The sequence below is a fragment of the Castor canadensis genome, chromosome 4, assembly GCF_047511655.1.
Source record: "Castor canadensis chromosome 4, mCasCan1.hap1v2, whole genome shotgun sequence".
NCBI lineage: Eukaryota > Metazoa > Chordata > Mammalia > Rodentia > Castoridae > Castor > Castor canadensis.
Window position 1 is genome coordinate 79080480 of NC_133389.1, and position 22004 is coordinate 79102483.

The window sequence follows — 22004 nt, forward strand, 5'->3', positions numbered from 1 at the left end:
TTTAGGAATGCTTGCAGCACAGGTGAGATTATAAAGAAAAGCATGCAAATGGTTACTGTGATGGAAGGGTAGGACTTCTCTTTGGGGGGAAGGGAGGCGGTTATGAGGAATCAGTCAGGAGCCTCCCTCTGGGTGCTGGAAATGTTTTCTTTCTTAACATGAATGGCACTTAAACAAGTAATTATTTTATAATAAATCATTATGCTAAACAGTTTTGTTCTGTGAATATATCTTTAGTGTTATTGAACTGTAAGAGAAAGAAAAGAATAACAATGAAATGCTGTCCTTTTATAAGAATAGTATGACAAGGTGGTTTAACTGACCCAGGTCTTCTGAGCAAGTCAGGTATCAGACCCCTCTAAGATGAAAGTATCAGGGAGAGCCATGGTTCATATCTGAAACAGAGTCATGTACTTTCATGACCAAATAGGGAATACAATGGGAACCTAAGACAACTATTCGGAGCGAGAGTGAGAAACCAATGTCTTTGAGAAATAAGAAAAATGCTGTCAAGGGATGACAAGCCAAAATTAATAGTTAGGATTTAATTAACTACTGTTAAGTTGTTAGGAAGTCAGTCAGTGAAGGGCATCACTTTGCTTCTTCAGCTTGGCAACTGGCAAGCTAGATTTATTTACAAATCCAAGTGGAACATCTATGTTTGACTTCAAGGACTTTAAAATGTGCTTGGAAGGATGCATGAAATTCTACCATCATATGCAGAGCAGCATAAGATTCCAGCAAACTCCCGTGAGTGAGATGTTCATGCTTAGCTAGGAAAACAATCACTGCAGGTACTTTTCCCCTGCAGGGATATCTCCTGGGACAGAGGCAGGAGAAACAGAACCAGCATTACGGGAGTTGTGTGTGTGCCAAATTATGCAGTGATGAAAAACCCTGAAGAAATGCAGTCTACTTTGGTGATTCAGAGGTTTGAATTTGAAGAAACTGTGAAGTCAGGAATGAAAGCTACTATTTGAAAGGGAGAGCCAATGTATGATTAATATGAAGAAAGGTCAGAAAGAAAACTCGGTGTCATAGAAATGTTTATGTCACCACCAATGAATCACTGGCCTTGGGCCTTGGTCTTTGAGTATTTGGTATTTCTTCTTGTGGTTGCCCTTCTGGCTTTGTTTCAGTCATGCATCTTCTTCATGTGGGCTGTTTTCAGTTGTCCACATAAATTATGAGACAACAATAATTTGGCATTTCAAAGAGAGATCAATAACGCTATATGACTATATTGCAACCAACTCATCTATATCAGTATTTGAGTGATGTTGAGCCTGTTAACAAGGTCAGAATCATGCATGGCAGTTTGAAAACTTGTGAAACAATCACCTGCCATATCATAGCCAGAAAGGAGACTCCAGTTTATCTGCAATCACAGTTACTACTTGCAATTTCAATCTAAGATATGCAGTCACATGTTAGTCTTTTTCCTCATGGCTGTCCAGATGTCTCGGGAATTCAATTTTATTCTAATGTCTCAAGAATTTCCCTCCTTTTTATGTTCTTCCTTTGCTCTCTGTAGCCTTTCCCAAGTGTGTATGGAATTTACCCAAATTTCATTTCATTTTTTGATTGTATGCCAGCCAGATAATAAGAGGCATCTGATTAAGGGTTTAGTTAAGTGCTCCATCCAGCAGTATTTATGCTACATAAATTATTCATACAGCACCACCCTGGACAAATCACACTTTGATTATACAGTCATTTTTCAGTCCATTCATTTACCAGACAAGTAGAGATCATGGGAGATCAGAGGAGTCACACTTGTGAATTGATAATGAACTTAGGTTGTTCACCTGCTCTGTGTCCTTGGCTCCCCTTTCTGGTGGTGAGCTCTCTATAAAAGGCCTTTCTGAAGAGCAAATGAAGTAATATATGTAAAAAGTTCTTTGAATGGCAAATGCACTGAATAAGTGGAGACATTTATCCTTGGGAGGAGCTCATTGTGGAATGCTTTGGGGTCACAGAGGCCTACCTTTGAATGTCAAACTAGTTGTGTGATTTGGGGAACAACCTAAGCTATCACAGCCTCAGTTTCATTGTCTGTAAAATGAGGATAACAATAGTCTATTCTCAGGATAGGTGGAAGAAAGAGAAGAAATTGTATATATAAAATGCTAACACCATGCCTCACCTATGACAAGATTTCTATATAGTCTCATTTTTTAAATTCATTTATTCATAAATGCATACATTGTTTGGGCCATTTCTCCCCCCTGTTCCCCACTCTCTCCTTCTCCCCCCCCCCACCCCCCTTGCTTCCAGGCAGAACCTGTTCTGCCCTTTTCTCCAATTTTGTTGAAGAAAAGATATAAACAATAATAAGAAAGGCAAAGCATTTTTTCTAGTTGAGATAAGGATAGCTATACAGAGAGATTCCTAGCATTCCTTCCATGCACAAGTGTGTTACAACTCAAATTGATTCATCTCTACCTGATCTTTTCACTAGTTCCTGATCACCTTCCCATATTGACCTCTGTTGCTTTGAGGTTTCTGTATTAGCTTCTCTGCAATAGTCTTCTCTTTCCTATGGCTTTTCTTCTGGCGTTGTTCACTTGAAAGCAATTGTGAATATTTTATTTTGTTTATTTTTCTTTAATGGGAATCTGAGTTGAACTACCAACTTGACTCTAAACTCCTTCTTTATTATTTTAACTTCCCTCCTAAGGCCAAACATAGTGTCAAACATATGTGTGAATGCATTGACTTCACATGTGTAAAACTGAAATTGGGATCTCCATTTAGAGTGTTAATTGTTCCTGCTTATTCTCTTCTACTCCTAAGTACTGATCCCTGTGCTCAACACAGAGGAGGCAATGCATACATATATAATGGGAACATGACACCCCCAAGTGCACAACTACTTCCTATGAACTCACAGAAAGAGTCAAAGCCCAGGGAGGTATTCTGCCAATGAGTAGACCTACTGAAGCAAGTAAACAGCAAAAGAGTTGATTGTCAACCCCAACATGTTCAGCTGACGGAGAATAATAATTGTTTGTGCACTTATAATTTTATGCAGTTATACTCAAACACTTAGAGCCATTAGTAAAATTATCATGTGCCTAAATTGCTTCCACAAGGGACTACATGATTGAGAAGGCCCACATGAAATAAAAATCTGGTTCTTGTTCAAATACCAGAAAAAGTACTATCAAAATCTCTGTGTACTTATACTTACTATATATTTATACAACTATATATATATACACATATATATATACACACATGTGTGTATATATAAAAATTTTTTATCTGCTATTTCTTTTGGGCTCTGATGATGTTTTTATTTGCTATTCAATGTTCACCTTTTTTCAGTAAAGGAGATAAACACAAGATGACTATAGATCCTTACAGGTAGCTGGAACTTGACAAGTGAACCCATGTGGCTTAGCAGATATCAACTTACTCCTCTGGCAGCTTCTTTTTTTTTTTTCCTTTTTCTTTTCTTATTCATATGTACATACAAGGCTTGGTTCATTTCTCCCCCGTGCCCCCACCCCCTCCCTTACCACCCACTCCGCCCCCTACCTCTCCCCCCCACTCCCTCAATACCCAGCAGAAACTATTTTGCCCTTATTTCTAATTTTGTTGTAGAGAGAGTATAAGCAATAACAGGAAGGGACAAGAGTTTTTGCTGGTTGAGATAAGGATAGCTATACAGGGAGTTGACTCACATTGATTTCCTGTGCGTGTGTGTTACCTTCTAGGTTAATTCTTTTTGATCAGCCATGCCTATTTGGGGGAGTCAATTTTCTCTCACTGTGGGTGCATTCCCTGATCCATGAAGGAGGGAACTCCTAAAGTTTGAGACCCCTGTCCCAGGGTATGCTTGTTATCTGCATGGCGGGTAGGGAGCACCTTGCCTGCACTGAGTCACTTGCCTACTTTGCCTGGTCTTGTCATTCTAGAGAAGGACAGCTTTTTCATGTCTTGCCCCAAGTTGTCATGGGAGTGTGTTATCCTCTGCAGTTCTCCCTATGTGTGCTCAGTTACACCTTCAATGTGTGGATGTGAGAAGGGAGAGGCCATGTGGAGTCTGGGGCACCTGTGGTTGGGAAGTTAGAAACCTCTGTGAGCCTGTATTCTAAGCCCCGAGTTGTTCTCTTTTGTCTCAAGACACACACAAATTCAGAGGTGAAATTACTAATGATTTCAAGTATTCCCCAGTAGGGACCATTCTCAGCATGAGAATTTATATGGCTACCCTGTTTTTTAAAGGTATCAACAATTATTTTGCATCATCATGCTTTCTTTTTGGTATCCTGTAGCTGGCTTCTAGCATGTGAGCTATGAGTTAACATTTCTCTCTAAGGTTCTAATTTTTACGCTTTCAGTGTAATGGAGTCTTGGTAAAAGTCTGGTTCTGTAGAATTGTGTAAATGTAAAGACGACACACTGGCTTGAGTAGGAAGCCATAGGTTTAGCCTCTAAGGGACATGCATAGGCTTTATGACATTAATTTTGAAAAAAATATGATTGATTTTTGGTTTTGGGGATGCATTAAGGAAAGTGGTATTCTGTCTGTACTGGAGAAGTGGTTCTCTAGTGTAGGGTTTTCACAAACTTGGTGTGTGACCGAAAGTAGAATGAAATGTAGCAATTGAACTGCTTTTAATATCTTCTAATGGACTAAATTTTCAAATCATTTTTTGAACATATTAACAATTACCCATGCCCTTGCAATGTGCATAAGACAGAGTAAAGTTGGAAGTTGCCCTCCTTTTCTGACAAATGTATAGAGAACAATAGTACCACAATGCCAGCTACATTACAAACACTAACTCTATAATGTATCAGAGATGATATAAAAGAGAAATGTTGAACAGGTGAAGAAGGAAGGAAGTCTCCTCTGAGCTCCTCATCTTCTGTACATGATCATTATGTGCTTACATTTGAAGTATCAAGAGAGAAGTGTATTTAATGTTACAAAGGTAAACACTGAGAAAGAGAACATAGTAAAATATTAGGAGAGTATAAATACAGGAAAGAAATTAATTCTTGGTTATAATCAGAAACCAGTATTCAATATTTAAAGAAAAAGGATATCAAGCACATTACATGCTGGTATTGCTTCAAAATTAACTACAAGAATAAAAATATTAGTCACCCAATTTGAAATAAATAAAACACACAACATCTACACCTACACCAAGGCACACCATTAAAACAAAGGCAACAAAATATACTATATAAAAATTATTTTTGTAAAGTTATAGAACGTAAAATAACAAAATCTAAAAGCAAATATTTTAACCACTAAGCCAAATTTATACACTAAGCTCACCTATTGAAAAAGAAAAACTTCCAAGACTGGGCTAAAGCCAACCTCCATTCTATATGTGAGGGGCACAACTATAACAAATTATTTAGAAAATTTGAAAATACAATGAAGAGCAAAGGAGAGGTAGATTGTTTTAGGTTGACTTTGTAAACTAGAGAATATACTTTCCAGGTTCCTTGTTTCTATATGGACTTATGGGGCAGACAGACCACTTAAAGTATGTACAGGAGGTGTATATCCTCTGGTCGGTCTTCATAGTGGGATGCAGTAACAGATGGATGCAGTGGGTTCCAATACCCTAAATGTTCTGAACTCCATGTCCTCCACTCCTTCTACATTGGAGCCCTGTTAATTAACAGCTGTCCCAAGCCTATCACCAGAGCAAACCCACCTAGGTGGTTACTATACAAAAGACACAAGCTTCCTGTCTCCACAAACCCCTGTCCCATAGTTTTCCTCAAGTGACTGTATGTGCCGACTTGTCAGAGGTAACTTAAAGCTCCAATCTGTCCACTGGGGCTTTAGGAGAGCTGCTCTGAACTGCTTTACTCACACTTCTGACAACAAATGTGTGGAATTTTTCTCATACACAAACTTATTCTCCAACTCTCCAGAGACCAGCTGGATGTCCCAAGTTCAGTTCAGTTCTGACAGTACTTGCCCTGTTGCAGACCCTGTGGGCTGAAGACTTAGTCCCACAAGACTGCCTCCACTTTCTCTACCAGTGCCAAGTACCATGCTGCCACCAACTCTTCGAATTCTCAACTGTAAATTCAGTTTCAACAATTTGCTAGAATGGCTCATACAATTCAGGAAAGCCCTTTACCTACAACAGATGCTTCATGACTTACGATGGGGTTATATCTCATCCCAACCTAAGTTGAAAGCAGAAGATGCATTGAATCCACTAACCTATCATCTGGTTTAGCACCACAGTTCTGTAGAATATGGGTTCCTTGCCCCTGTGGTTGTGAGGCTGATGGCAAGCTGTAGCTCACTATTGCCTCTCTGTATCACTGGAGTATTTTACTGCATATGATTAGCCTGGGGAAAAAAATCCAAATCCCAAATTTGAAGTATGATACCTACTGCATTCATATCACTTTTGCACCATTGTAAAGTTGAAAAATTGCTAAGTCTAACATCTTACACTTAAGAATGTTTGTATTACTGGCTTATTATAAAAAGTATAGTGCCTGAATAGTCAAATGGAAGACAGGTGTGGAGCAAAGTCTTGGGAAATGAGCTGGGAGCTTTTAGACCATCTTGGGACTTGCCATCTCCCAGCACTTTGATGTGTTTACCATCACAGAACCCTCTGTGTTGGGTTCTTGTTTGTTTGTGGTCATTAGTGATTAGCTGAGCCTCTAACCCTTTTCCTCCTTCTAGAGTTTGGGGACAGGGATTAAAGTTCCAACCTTCTAGTCAAGTCTCATTCTTCCTGTGACCACCTTGTGTAGGGTCTACCCATCAGCCCTCCGCAATGACTCATCTTATTATAATGCAAGACAAAAGCCTCTGCTGATTCCAAGGGCAATTTGCTAAGACCTGGGTAAAAAGCTATTTTTAAAACAAATTATCACAACTGGTTTTGGGTAACAATTTAAAAAAGGCTTCAATTGACTTCAACACCTTCACTTCTAAAGCTCCTCCTCCATTTGTGAGGACTAATTCCTGCAATAATAATATGCATGTATAAAAAGAAACAAGTAAACACACGGATGGAGAAATTAATAAAACAAATTAATAGACTTTAAGTTCTCTTTTTTATTCTATGAAAGATAAAGTGAATAAAAAATATTTGATGATTCAAGTAGTACAATTTAAAAATTAGATGTAATAGATGTAGTTTATCTCCTGAAGACTGATTGATACCTGAGAGCAAACTTTTTGAGATAATCCGTAGGAAATTTCCAAAAAACTGTCCACTAGGAAAGCATCAAAATATTCTCCAATATAGAAATGATAGAGACAATGTAACCTAGTCATGTTGGGTTGAAACTGAAATTAACATAAAAGCTAGAAAATCAATTTATTCCACAACTTGGAAATTAAATGAAGGCAACAAAATCAAAATCACAGCAATATCACATTAAAATAACTCCTGCATTGATGAGTAAATGTTAACTACCAGAAAATGCAGAGTATCTAGAAAATGGCAATGATGAATTCAAACCATATTAAAATCTAAGACTAATGCTGATAGAAAATGCTAATTAATTAGATCAAGATAATGTTTGTCATTAACTAGACTGAATACATCAGAAAGATTAATAAAGCAGCATTTTCATATAAGTGTTGGGAAAAGGCTATCTTAAAAGTGTTGGTTGAAGTGGATATTGGTATAAATTCTCAGGAGGACAATTCAATAGTATGTATATAAATAATAGTTAAATGTTTTGACTTAGAAATCCCACTTCTAGAAATTTCTTATGCAACCACTCAAACAATTGCATAATGTCAGGTGTGTAAAATTACTTACTACAACACTATTTGTAATAGCAGCAATTAGCCATAATCTACATGCCCATTAGTGGAAAATGGTTTTAAAGAAATTATGACACAATCACACAGTTTAATATTTGTACATCTTTTTAAAAATGCAGTTTTCCATACACTTATTTGAAAAGATCACCAATTTTGTGGAGTGAAAAGAGTAAAGTGCAGAGGAGTGCATTTATATGGCAGCTATATAAAAGTGTATTAAAAGGCAAGTCATCTATATGTTTTTATACATAAAGAATGTTTCTGAAGGATACACATTGACCTAGAAAGTGGGGACCTGCTTTTCTAAAGAATAGGAGTCCTAGGAGACTTTTAGTTACATACGTTTAAGCATATTTCTAACTGTATTCTGTATGCATTTATGAATTACTCAAAAATAAAATTAAGGCCAAGAGTAACCCTACTACCAATTACCACAGCTATCTGCATAATTTTTTATGCTTTTTTTAGATGAGAACGTTATGGACTGGGGCTAAAGCCAGGTCTGGGGAATTGTGCACAACTCCTAAAGGTATTCTTATTTATATCAACTGTCAGGGTCTATCCAGAGCATTTGGTTCTGTCTATGTTGAAAGTGATGTTGGGAAGGTGCAGGATAATAGAAAAACACTGCACTTTGCCATAGATACAATTACATATCAGATAATAAATAATTCTGATACTTATAATGTGCTAAATTGGATAAATTAGTACTAATTTTGTGCCCTTTACACAAACATGCATCTGCAATATTTGTATAGCACATCAGTCACTGTTGCCCAAGTCTGCATACCTTATGTGGTACTTGAGATCATCCACAGCTTAGAAAACTCTGCAAATGGAATCAAGAGGCACGTTCCATGTGGAGAGCATGTACGCTAATTATACAGGAATACTCAGCCAGTGTCAAATGCACTTTACTTTCTTAAATCCCCTACTTGCTATGATGCTATTCTACCAGAAATTTATTTGCAATAAAATTAGAGTAATATTTTTTCCTCATATTCATTCTTAAGACAATTATATGGAATGCCAAGAAAGATGGACCAGATCCAAATGCTTGATTATATCAACCTTTCTGAAACCTGTGACTGAGAAAAGTGACCTGAAATCAAGGTAGGTTGAAAGCAAACAAGGAGGCCAGGACATCGGGGAAATCAAATGGGAAATTAAGAAATATTAAACCATTAATTCTTATTTATATAGTAACTACTGCCAGGAATTAAGTTATCTGCTTTACAATAGAGCGATTCTCCTTTCAAAGGGTTAGCAATGAAAATATTAATGAATCTCTGTAAATTAGATATTAATGTTAGTCCAGATCTGTCTCACAGTAATGCATGAGATGCCTCAGAAAATCAAGCACATTTAAAACTGAGAAATACTTATTAGATTTGACAATGTAGGGCTCAATGATTACCTTGACAAATGCTTTAATACAATGAGAGCAAGTAGGATAGAATATGGTGTGGTTAAATCACATTTCTGTCCACACCTACTCTGTCTGGAATGGACACATGTTCCCATGTTGAAGAGAAATGGAAATTCAAAAATTAAAGACAGAAAGTTTCTCAATAATACACCCTGTTATTTATGGACAAGTTATATGGTATCAGTAATCTGTTTTAAAATAATGTACAAAACAAATTTGTGGAGGTACATGAAAATGTGTGGTAAGTAAATGGAGTTCAATATACTTTTATTTTTCTTTAAAAAGTGAAAGGAAAAAACTAAATATTGACCATTTTTTCAAGAAGTTTGGCTATATATACACATATATTTCATATATTAGTATACACATATATTATATATTTTACTTATATTTTTATGTATTTATAGTATATGAATATTTAAGGAATATGCTAAGTGTCTATTATTATGACTAACTATATTTCAACAATATTATAATTATTTATAATATGTTACAAATTATATCACACTATGTTTATATTGTATGCAAATATTTAAGATGATGGATACCTTGAAATTTAGTATATGTGGAGAAATAAGCCATAAATAATTAGCTTAATTAATAAATAATAAATAATAATTTATTAATTAATAAATAATAAATAATACAAAACACTTACTTTGTATTCAGAAGGTGCAAGTGAATTACCTCACTTATCTCATTTGTCATTACACCAGCCTAGTGAGGTAATATTTCTAGTCCTAATTCTTATATGTGTAGAATAAAGTTTAGGGGAGGTTAGCAATTTTCCCAGGCAGATACCCAAGGGAAAGCTGGAGAGCCCAGCTTCCCTCAGAAAGAAAAGACTCCATTCTTGTAAGTACCACATAGAGCTTGGTTCTTATTTGAATTTAATTAAATGAAGGTCGAGAGAAAGAAGAGAAAGCATAGATTTCTTACTGCTTTCTGGTCAGCCTTGAAACTTCAATATTCTGTAGCAAAGGGGAAACAGAGTCCCCCAAAGATTGAATAGCTTGCCTGAATGAGGCCAGAAAACCCCAAGCACTTAACTTCTGGCCCTGTACTCCCTTCATCTGCAAAATCAGCTAGAGTCCAGTATATAATTATCCCCTGAGGATGATTTACATTTTTTATTGTATTATTCAGCAATTTTAGCTGGTAGTTTCTTCATTTATTTCACATAGTGGTTAACTTATTTTTTAAAATTTGTTTGAAAAATGGCCTCAGGGACTTGGATTAGTTCCTGTGTCAGTGTATTGCTTTTAATAATTGCAAAAGAGACCTCAAAGGTCACTTTTTTTCCCCTTACATACTGTTTTCTGCTTCCTTGATATTTACTTCTGATTTAGATAGTGGTAGAAGAGATCTGGAGGCTTAGTGTTTATAAGAAGTTCAATTTACAGAAAAGTCATGATAGTATTTAACATCTATAACAGGTCCTAGAAGAGCTGCAGGCAAGCTTCTCAACTCCCAGGCCATGAGGAAGACAAGTGAGGCACAAGGCAGCTATGGTGAGGTTGAGCCTGAGCTACTGATCAGCCCATCATAAAGCCCATGGACTTTATGAGCCCATGTCTCATAAAGTCAACTTCCTCTATTTGAGGACAAGTCTGATATAAGTAATCATTGTGGAGTGGCCACTGAGGTACCCAGGGTTGATGTGTACTTGATGTTTCTGTCTCAGTCCAAAATCAGGACTAGGTTGTTATAGTATCCAGACACTATGGGTTTAATGGGACTGAAGTGAGCGCATGGGTTTAATAGGGCTGAAATAAATTATGGTTCTAAGTAAACTTGGGAAATGATTTTATAAACAGGGAAGAATCTTACCTATATTGACTAGTAGCTCCTACCCTGGAGACCGTCATATGACAAAAGGAAAGCATAATATGCTGTGATTCATGTTGCAATCCACTTATTTATTATTTTATTTATTTATGGTGCTGGGGATTGAACACGGGGTCTTACATATGCTTGTATAATTTCTAAAGCATGTTCAAATAACCCCTGTCTTATCTGCTTTACTTTTGCCTGGGTTCTTTTGATACTTTCCAGCTCTGGTCCTCAGCAATTTCCCAGAGGTCCATACTTGTAAGGCAGTGGAGGAATACTTTCATGAGTGTGGGATCTGACAGCAGGCAACCTGGGTTTGAGTTTTAATTTGAAATCTTCAGCTTAGCACATTGTCCCTTGCTATCTATATTAGATCAGTTTCAAGATACATGAATACCAAAATCTGTGGATGCTCAGGTCCCTTATATAAATGTCTCAGGACTACATAAAGCCTATGCAGATCCTCCTGTATATTTTAAGTCATCTCTACATCACTTATAACACCTCATAAAATGTAGTTGCTATACTGTATTATTTAGGAATAATAACCAACCCCAAAATTGTGTACAAGTTCAGTATAGATATAATTTTTGTCTGAATAGACTCTTCTTGCTTTCATTTTTTGTTTTGTTTTGAAACCCAGGTAGACCTTGAACTTGTAATCTTTCTTCCTTAGACTCCTGAGTGCTGAGATTATAAGCATGTACCACAACTGCCACCTTCTTTTGTAAATATTTTCAATTTGTGATTGATTAAATTCATGGATATAGAACAGAGGGATATGGAAGCTGGGCTATATGTGTTAATTTGAGCAAGCCACTTGATTTCTCTTAGTTTCTTCATCCAATAAAATGAGGATGAAATATATTGTTATAAAGACAGATTAATATCTTGCAATAAATGATCAAAAACTTTAGCTGTTTATTTTCCCCATCTTGAACAACATCATTATTACTCATTATTACTCAGCTTCAAGTATCGTGACTCTTCATCTTACTCTTGGGGAGACGGTCAGTTTTGCGCAGTGTATAGACCTAGGAACCAATACCAGACTCTCAAAAGGCTAGATTTGAATACAGAATTGATCACTTACTCATTATAAATATATGTTTATAATATGTATTTACAATAAATTATAAATATATACTTATATAACCAATTTTATTCATTTTACTTGACTTTTTACATATAAAGGAAGCCTGCTTATATCAAACTTATGAGGATGTTTTGGATTCATAGCAGCATACTCAAGAACTGTTAAATTATTCAATCTGTAACTTTTTTTTAAAACAGGGGAGAGCACAAATGCAGTTCCCCACTACCACAAATTATGCAGTCAAGTTTCCCACATTTGGGGAGATTGCAGGGGTCAGCACATCCAGAGTGCAATGGATAAGCCTCGTCCCTGGGAACACCAAATTCATGATCATAGTATCTCCCCTGCCAGATAAGTATGTCAATTTGCAACTTTTTGATTTAGTGCATGTCAGTGTTATACTGGAGAAGAGAGCACAGAGGCTCTGCCCTGGTGGACCTCACTATGTGGTGAATGGCAGGTAAACTGAGGTGGGCATGACAATCACCAGTACATGTCCAGACAAACATCGATACTTTATGCAATACAAATCCTGAGAAGCTGATCAGCTTATTTGCCTGCAGTAGAAGCATTCTCCTGGAGTAGAAATAGTTGACTTGAGGCTGAAAAAGCTGTCAAAGCACAGAACTCATAATGGGCATTGAAGGTGGAGGAAGCCCAGAAACTGAAGGGTGTAAGGGACCATGGACTCACTGATATAATCAGACATGTAAGAGCTTACAGTGTGGAAGGATGCGGTGGAAGACTAGTCTGCAGAGGTCAGCAGATCATACATTATGAAGGGACCCGAGTACTGCACACAGGAGCCGGAGCTCTGTACACAGGCAACAGGGAGACAGTGAAAGTCATACTTATTAGTCAATGAATGATAGATATTATCATGACCCGTGCTGTTAATGAGTCTATTGGTGCAACACCCTGAAGCTGGTAACTGCTACTGCTTGAACAGGCTCAATTCCCACACATGTGATGTGACTGCAGCAGATCCCCTAGCTCTGAAGGACCTTCTTTTTCCCAGAGAAATAAAGTCTAATACTCTAAGGCACTCTTTGAGTTGGTGTCCTAGTAGATCTTCCCCCAATGTTAGCCCATCCCAGACATAGGTACATTGTAAAGCATAGGCTAAGAGGTAGGATTTTCTGGGGATAAGTGCAAAATTTAACACAAGTTTGGCTCCTGGATAAGTTTTACCCCTGACTCATTTTCTTAAGTGGCAAATGGGGATAATAATGGCACATTGCTTCTTAGGATTATTTTGATCATTGAATAACCTGATACGTGAAATACCATTGGAACCTTCTAGCACACAATAAGTACTCAGTAAATTTCACTGGGTCAGCCAGATGCCAGTGGCTCACACCTATAATCTTAGCTATTCAGAAGGCAGAAATCAGGAAGATCATGGTTCAAGCCAGTCAGGGCAAATAGTTTGTTAGACTCTAGCTCGAAAAACCTTTCACAAAAATAGAGCTGGTGGAGTGACTCAAAGTGAAGGTCCTGAGTTCAAGCCCCAGTACTGAAAAAAAAATTCATTGCTTTTAATGATCCAAGTTGTGCTGATGTACCCACTCCACTGGGTATGTGTTTTTCAGAAGTTAAGCTCTATTTTTCTTCAGAGAGAACACAGAGAAAATAATGGCAAGACATTGCCTGTGCTTCTAGCACAGGTCAGACCACATGGGGTTCAGGGTGCCAAGATGTCTTTAAATAGAGACTTGATTCAAAGATGAGGGTGGGGGGTATAGGAAAGGGAGGGCACTGGTTTAAATCTGTATTTATTTCATGCATTTATTTGGTTGTTAATAGGGTAACAAGGATAGTTGACTAAAGTAGTTAGCTCTTGGTGTCATCAGAAGATATGGACATTGAGAGAAAAGGGCAATTAGAAAGAAAAATCCACAAGATGGAGATGAATTGGTGTGAAGTCACATGACAGAGCTTTAAAAAGTCGACTTTGAATCAGAACTTCTGTGTTCAGAATCTCACTCTGGGCCTTCACCAGCTTGAAATTCTCTTGCTTGACAAGTTATCTAACCACTGTGTATCTCATATGAAACTTAAGCATAATTATTTTTCTCACAGGGACACTGAGAATCTGATGAGATAATATACTTGGACGTGCTTCATAATCTCTAAAAGGACTACAAAACTCTGTTTATTATTAGGGACTGGCCATGTTTGGGTAGCAGAAAGGTAGATGAACAGTCCAGTCTGACAAATAATGAAAATATTTGGTTTACTTGAAGTACAAAAAGGGGAAGAATTTACCCAGAACTATTGTGAACATTTCATGAAATATTCAACGGAATGAACCTGGTAGGCTTCCTTTCCTTGAAGACTCTGTAGGCTCATCAGGGCAAGGGAAAGTTGAGGGCTGTGCAAAAAAAATTGTGTCAGGTGATAGGAAAGAAATATGATTGGAAGGAGTCACCTTGTGCCCCAAAGGAATAGATCCTAAGTTGCAAGCAATATTGCTTAAATTGTCAAGAAGGAGCTGTTGGAAGCTTGTTAGTTTCTTTGTTTGCTTGTTTTTGCATGAGAGCAATACAAACAAAATCTAATTCCTCATGCACATCTCTTTCACAAAGAAATTTCCCTTTAATACTTTCAGCATGGTCCCTGTATGGCATTGTGAATGAGCTGTGAGGGGTAGATATGTAGTGGGAAAATTTAAGACTAATTGGCTAGGTTATTGATTTAAGCACAGATGGGGACTATAGATAGATAGTGAATGGTGAATATCTCACAGGCAGGGATAATAGATTTGCTCGGGATTTATATGAAGGAATAAAAAGAAATTGAAGTGTAAATATTTCAAGTAATGTAAGTGTAAACTCTTCGGAGAACAGGAAAATATCAACATACTTCTTTGGGGTTCTGGGCATGGAACCCAGGGCCTCACACATGTGCCTCAGCACACACTCTTATGACTCTATCCAGACCAGCCCCTCAGCATAACTTTTAAGGGTAAGATGGAGGAGGCAGTGCTCAGGGAAACACTGCTAAGGATCTTAGGTAATGGAGTTTAAGAGCAGTTTGGAGGGAGGTGAACTTGGTTTTGAATCTCTGCTCTGCTATCTGCTCACTACGCAATGATGGGTAAGTTGCTATTTTCCTATCTAATCTTAAGTTTACTCATCTGAAAAATGGGGCTCATGGTGTTTACTTCTTAATGTTGCTTCAAATGATGGATTTGATAACAAATGAAAAATACACGCCACAATGATTCTCACCCACTGTGGATTCAATAAATACTGGCTGACATAAACTAAACAAAAACAGATGGAAATAATGTACACATGTAAATGAAAAAGAAAATGGCAAGTTCAAAGAGCTAAACCTAAAATATAACATTGACCTCCACTCTAGACTTATTCACATGAGACCCATTCATGAATGGTTAACAGCAATGTCCCACGTGTTATAGCATGCTTTAGGCTCGTCCCTGTGAACACAGGGGTAATGAGATTTATGTAGAGCACACTCCAGAGAAAGAGCCAGATAAGTACACTGACCACTGCAGAAGAGCTGGAGCATGGAGGAGGGCAGGGTGGACCTCAAAGGGTTAATTTAGTCTGTACTGTCTCAGTGTGAAGCCCGGGGAGGAAGTCATCTCTTATCCATGTTAATATTAACCTGAGGGAGCAAGTGCCCATCTCACCCCCAAACTGGCCCAGGCACTGACCCCTCCTGGCACTGCATGTGCCTCTTAACATGCTAACCTTTGGGGCTCCAACACTTCTTATGTGGCCAGTGGCAACTTTTTAAATGTACCTTTTCCTTCACGTATTTTCTCCAGATCTTAGAAGTATCTTTTAATGTAAAACAAACAAAAATGAAGCTTTGAGCCTACCTTATTATGAAAATGGTTGTCATAATTATAAAAATCTATGATACCCTAAACTGTGGTCATCTGATAACCCCTCATCAACAGTCTTGCAAAATAATAATAGTCCTATTTTCAGATGAGGAAAATAGGTTTCATATCAATGAGCAGAATTATCCCAAATCATATACTTTGGTAAATTATAGAACCGAAATTAAACACATGTAGGGCTGACTTCAAAGTCCAAGCTCCTTCTGCTCTCTGAAATGCTTATTATTAGAAAGTGTAAGTTTCTTCTGGCTACCACTTCTGCCCTTAACTGCAAAGAAGAAACAATTCAAGTGTGCACATTTATATCATTGACTGAATAACTCACCAGCCTTCTTTGATTCATTGTGCTAAAGCACTCTCAATTCATTAGGCATTCCTTCTCTTTACTCTGTGTTTCAAAACTCATTATTCAACATTCATCTACAACAAACTGTATTTGCTATCCACTAGCACTCTATTAGCCCTAGGTGCCCAAATAAGTAAGTTTATCCTCCATCCGAATGAAATGTGCCTCATTATTTATTGTTCCCTATAATTTAGTCATATCTGCAAATTTCTAAGTTTGGTTTTTAACTCACTAATACAAATCATGCAAAATAATATTCAGTTGAAATAAGCATCTTCATTTCTACCTCCATCTAGCTGACACACAATGCAATGCTATTACTATTGTTGCCTATTTCTATGAAATTTTCCCTATGTTATACCCAAGTATGAAGATGAGAGAGTGTGAGAGTAAGGACAGAAAGATGAAATACCAGCTGTGTGTTTTGCTATGTTTTATCTTAACAGGGTCAAATGTGCTCTACTTTTTCAGGTGACTGTGCACATACATCTCTCTAAAAGAAAAGGAACCCACCATCTCAGATTCTGACCTGAAACATTTAGTGTCTAACATTCATATTCAGATATTTACTGAGAATCATCAGCATTCACCTAATAAAAATTTAATATTGAGTTGCCTGTGGTTTGATAATCATCTCTTCTTCAAAATGCAACTCAAAAAACAAACAGTAGCAATCATAATAGGAACGTTTATTGAACACTGGTCACATGCTAACCACTTCTAGAGTCTCACATATGTGTACTATTCCTAACACAAGCTTCTTGGTAGCTATTCTTTTTTTCCCATTTCACAGGTAAGACTATGGAGGTTTAGAAAGGTCAACACACTTGCCAAAATCACATAGCAACAGTGTACCAGAGTAAGGTTTCAATTTAGGCTTGCCTGGCTCTATAGGACATAGTGTAGTCAACAAAAAATGCAGGCTCTTATCTCATAATAGTGGTGAAATAAAAAACCTAAAAAATGAAGAAGACCTTGTAAAACTCAGCCTTTTGTGTGAGCTGGATCTATGTTGTGATGAAAGGCTTCCTTTCTCTAAACTCATGCCCACTAGTTGATCATAATTATGCTGGCAAAGATTATTCCTTTTATTCCATGAGTAGAAATAAAATTATACTGCACATATTCTGAGCAATATAATGAAAGACTGTTAGGAGATCACACAACCAGGTGCTTAATGGCGGCAGAGGGGTGCAAATTACCAAAAAAAGTAAGCACAGGTAGTTGAAACAGTGAAAAAAATCAAATCTCTATTATTTCACTGCTTTGATAAGGTGGATAATTAAATGAACAGGCTTGAAAGTCCTTGAATAGATAGTGCTGTCTAAATTATAAGAGGATCACTAGCTCTTTTGTTATTTGCTGTTTTATACCCAAGACCTTGAATGTACTCAATAAACACCTACTACAAGAGTGACAGATTTCTACTTCCATTCCCAACCATGTGCACTACATAACTTGGGTTTGTCTCTTAGGGAAAGCCTCAGGATACCCAGATGGGAAAAGGAAAATAAAACCTATGGCCCTAAAAACGAGCTCATGGAGTAACAAAATAGTCAGGCTTTGGGTGATCAGCAACATGAGTTAGAGAAGTGATCACTAGAGTCTGTATGAACCTATGTTGAGAAAGCAGAACAAAGATGTCATGGAAAAAATATTTCTTCAGGAGGAAACAAGCCAGATAAGGAGGCTGAGCCATGGGATGTGAAGGTAGAGACACATAAGAGTAGGAGCAGAAGCTCCCTGTCACGGGTCTTGGATCCAGTCATCCTAGATTAGCTACGATCTCATCATCCAGTGAAGTGATGTGAAGCCAACCTATCTGTTATAATTTAGACCTTAAATATCCCCCAAAGGTCCATATATTAAAAAGTTTGGCCCCCCGTGTGAACCTATTAGGAGGTTATAAAATCTTCAAGAGATGGGGCCTGGTGGGCGATATGTGCTCTAAAAGGAGATTGTGGAACTGCTTTCTAGTCATGAAATAAGAGGTTTTGCTCCATCATATTCTCCCACCATGATGTACTGACCTACATTCAATGAAGGCAACGAATCATAGATTTGAACTGCCAAACCCGTGAACCTAAATAAACCTTTTGTTTTTATAAGTTGATTGTCTCAAGTATTTGTCATAGTAAAAGAAAGCTGACTTAACACACTATTGCACATGAGAACATAAATACACTCTGATGTCATACTTTCAAAATATCAGCAATGTTGAGGAGTAGCATTCAACAGGGAAGAGGGTAGCCTATAAAACCCAGTGTAGTCACTCTCTGTACCTTTATGTTTGTCAACACCTGGACTAGAACATGGATGTAATCTCTTCAAACCTCAGTTTCCCCACAGTTCTCTGACTTTAGTAGGCTGTTGACCCCCAAAGGTCCTTGTACTTTTAATATTTTAATTTGTCCCCTGTATAATGGATATAATATAACCTAAGATTGTACTAGAATAGTTGAAATGTGCAGAGATTGTAGAGTTAAAACCAAAAAAAAAAGGAGAAAGAAATCAGAAATCACAATCCTATTTTAAAAAAACAGAAGGGGGCATCAGATTTACTGTAGGGCACACCATCTAGGTAAGTTAAAAGGGCTCCATCCCAAACTGACAGGAAGATGGCACAGAAGTCAAGAGCATGATATATGCAAGGCAGAAGGCTTTGCATTCCCCTGAAATTTCAGGCAGTGTGTACTTGACCTACTTTGGATTTTTAATTCATCCAGTTTTCTCAGCAGACGCCATCTGCAAAATCACTGTGCAGACAGCGCTATGCTCTTTTAACCTGAGGATCTTTAGGGCATAGAGCTTATTGTCTGAGTTCATGGATTAGGAACTACTATTCTAGGGTCCCAAATAAATGTCTTCCCTCAAATATGTATGGGGGTCCCTACAAGAATACGTGTTAGGATTCCAAAGTTAATCACCTTTTCACTCCCCTGTGCTTTCTTCTTGTTGTAAAATGCCCTGTCGTTTCTCCAGGGACATAAACTCCCAATTACTGAGATCTTATTATGGGACATGTGCTTCACACAATTTGTCTCATTTAATTTTCCTGGGGACCCTGTGGAGTGGATCAGACATTCCCACATCCATGATGATGAAACTGAGTGTTAAATTTTCAGTCCCAGAGTCACACATTAGAATGTGGAGAGGTCACAAGAACAAGTTCCTTCACTATGACATGTTCCATCTCCTAGAAACTATCCACCTTTGAGTAATATAAGTCATTTCTCTTCCCTCACTTTCAGCTATCTCTCACCCAGATCTGGGAAGTAATCCCTTATGTATCAATCCCTCCTTCCCTGCCATATGTAATTCCAGGGCAAGGAAAATTACCTAAGCCCCATGTTGCTCTCCTGTACTGTAATGTCTTTATTCTGATCCATTAGGCTTGTTCCCTAGCTGGTGCCACATGCATTCCTCCCTTCACGATTTCACTCTATTGTGTGAGGTCTCATTTATTTCCCATTGCTTCTCTATCCTTATCAGCCTGGTCTGCTTTTCCTTGTTTGGAGGGGGTGAGGTGAGAAGCTCTTTGAGCTTCTTCTCCATGCATACAGACCCTACAGAGCTTTGATCTTCCCACTTTCCCCATGAAGCTACCTTCTCTTCCCTCTCATTCTTATTTTTATCCTTTTAAATCTTAAAACATATATTTATTATTATTATACTGGTTATTAAGCTCAATGGGATTTATGCATCTGACAGAATATAGATTTTGTTTCAAAGTCCTTTTGATTACTATTTCTTTTGGTTACTGTGCAGCACTAAAGAAGTTATTTATACTTACAAAGTCCTAGATTTCTTGTATATGTAAATTTTGGTTAATATATCTATTTTGAAAAGAGTTCATAAAAGATAACATATTAAAATGTTTTGTATAATGACCAATATAATGTCAACAATCAATACCTATTTCCTTGTCTGCTTTTCTTTTTGACCACTGTGATTATACAATATATCCTATATAAGTAAGTGTTCAATTCCCACAGACTGGTATTGTTTCTCACATTAAATATGTGTTATTTCAAGTACAATGTAAATACCATAAAAGAAGGAGCCATGCAATTTGTCATTTTATTTACTTTAGCCTTTAGCATTTTTAAATATATCAGAACTAATTGGAAAATATTTAATATTGATTTATCATTATATCATAAATAATAGGTCAAAATGTGTGGTTTAACCATCAAATCCAGCTAAAGTAGTCAATATAATCCCATGGAAAAGATAACCCTCAGGCAGTGCTTTGCAAATTTTCTTTATTCACACTTTTTATTAAAGGAAAAATAAAAATTCTTCATCAATCGTAATTGGCTTTTTTTCTCTTTTATTGTTTTAAAAAGTTTAGAAAACACTTAAAGCATGCTGAGATCCTACTACATATTGAATGATACAAGTGATGGGAACATCAAACTGAGAAGATTTTTCTCAATGAAATCATAGCGGTATGAAATGATAGTCATAGCAACATATGTGCTCAGTTAACTCTGGAAGTGCTTCCCAGTCCAGAAGTTTGAAGGATGACAATGATTTAGGAAGGCTGGGGTAAGGATGGGTCCCTAGTCTTTGCGAACACTATGTATCACTTAAGAACTATGTTCAGCTAAGCTGGGTTCGACTCAATAATAAATGGACTAAACATTTCCTTTCCATTGCAACAGGAAATATAGCAAGAGCAAAGAGATCTGGACTCAGAAACTTGTAGTTTGATCCCAAATCATTGTCTCTTTGGGTTAAGCAAATAAATTATTGAGTTTAGCATTTCCAACTTCAATAACTTTGATAGAATCCTTTCTCACTTGACCTGATGCAGTCCTTCTAACACTTGAAAAATATCTTCTTTAAAGTCTTCAAAAAGGTTTTGCTTCTCTGAAAATTTGAGGGAACATTGAAGAGGGTACCAAGCATATTGGTGAGAGAAAGTTAGCCACACGTGTGCCCAAAATTACATCTATCTCATGTTTCCTCTGTGACCTGGGGCAAGTACCTTAAGCTTTCTGAGGCATGAATACTTCCGTTGTAAAACTGGAGATGACTAAAAACGTGAAATGAGATGCTGCCAGGCAAAAGCCCAGAGTATAGCAGTCAAACAAAATGTTTGATTTTTCCTCTTATGCTTTAAAAAAGATAGGAGACTGCAGTTTCTGACAAGATAGAACAGGCATATTTTAACCTATATTCCTTTCACTAAATGTAGCTAAAAATCCTGGACACTAAAATTAAAACAAGTATAAGTAGACTTTGAGAACTAAAGAGAAACAAATATATTGGATAGAGAAATTGAGACCTAATGAAGAACATAGCTGTAAACGCCCAGATTTTCTTTCCATCTTACTTATTGCAAACTTGGAAAATGGAACCTGGATAAAATAATGGAAGTAAACAAGGAAGAGAAAGGAAAGAAAGAAGGAAGGAAGAAGGGAGGAAAGGAAGGAAGGAAGGAAGGAAGAAGGGACAGAAGGAAAGAAGGAAGGAAGGAAAGAAGGAAGAAAAGGAAGGAAAGAAAGAAAGAAAGAAAGAAAGGAAGGAAGAAAGAAAGAAAGGAAGCAAGAAAGAGCAAAAAAAATTCTTAACATAAAGCTATTCTCTTAAGGCAAAGAATTTTACCCAGAACAGGAGAAATTAATTCAGCAG

The 22004-nt window shown here is 37.2% G+C and overlaps 1 protein-coding gene and 1 non-coding gene across 3 annotated transcripts in view; both read right to left on the reverse strand.

Moving 5' to 3' along the window:
* Positions 1–22004, reverse strand: part of Cntnap5 (contactin associated protein family member 5) — an 826603-nt gene that overhangs the window by 742413 nt on the left and 62186 nt on the right. The window lies entirely within an intron of this gene.
* LOC141422731 (U1 spliceosomal RNA) lies at positions 12336–12500 on the reverse strand. Its single transcript, XR_012447478.1, has one exon. It is a non-coding gene; the product is annotated as a U1 spliceosomal RNA (small nuclear RNA).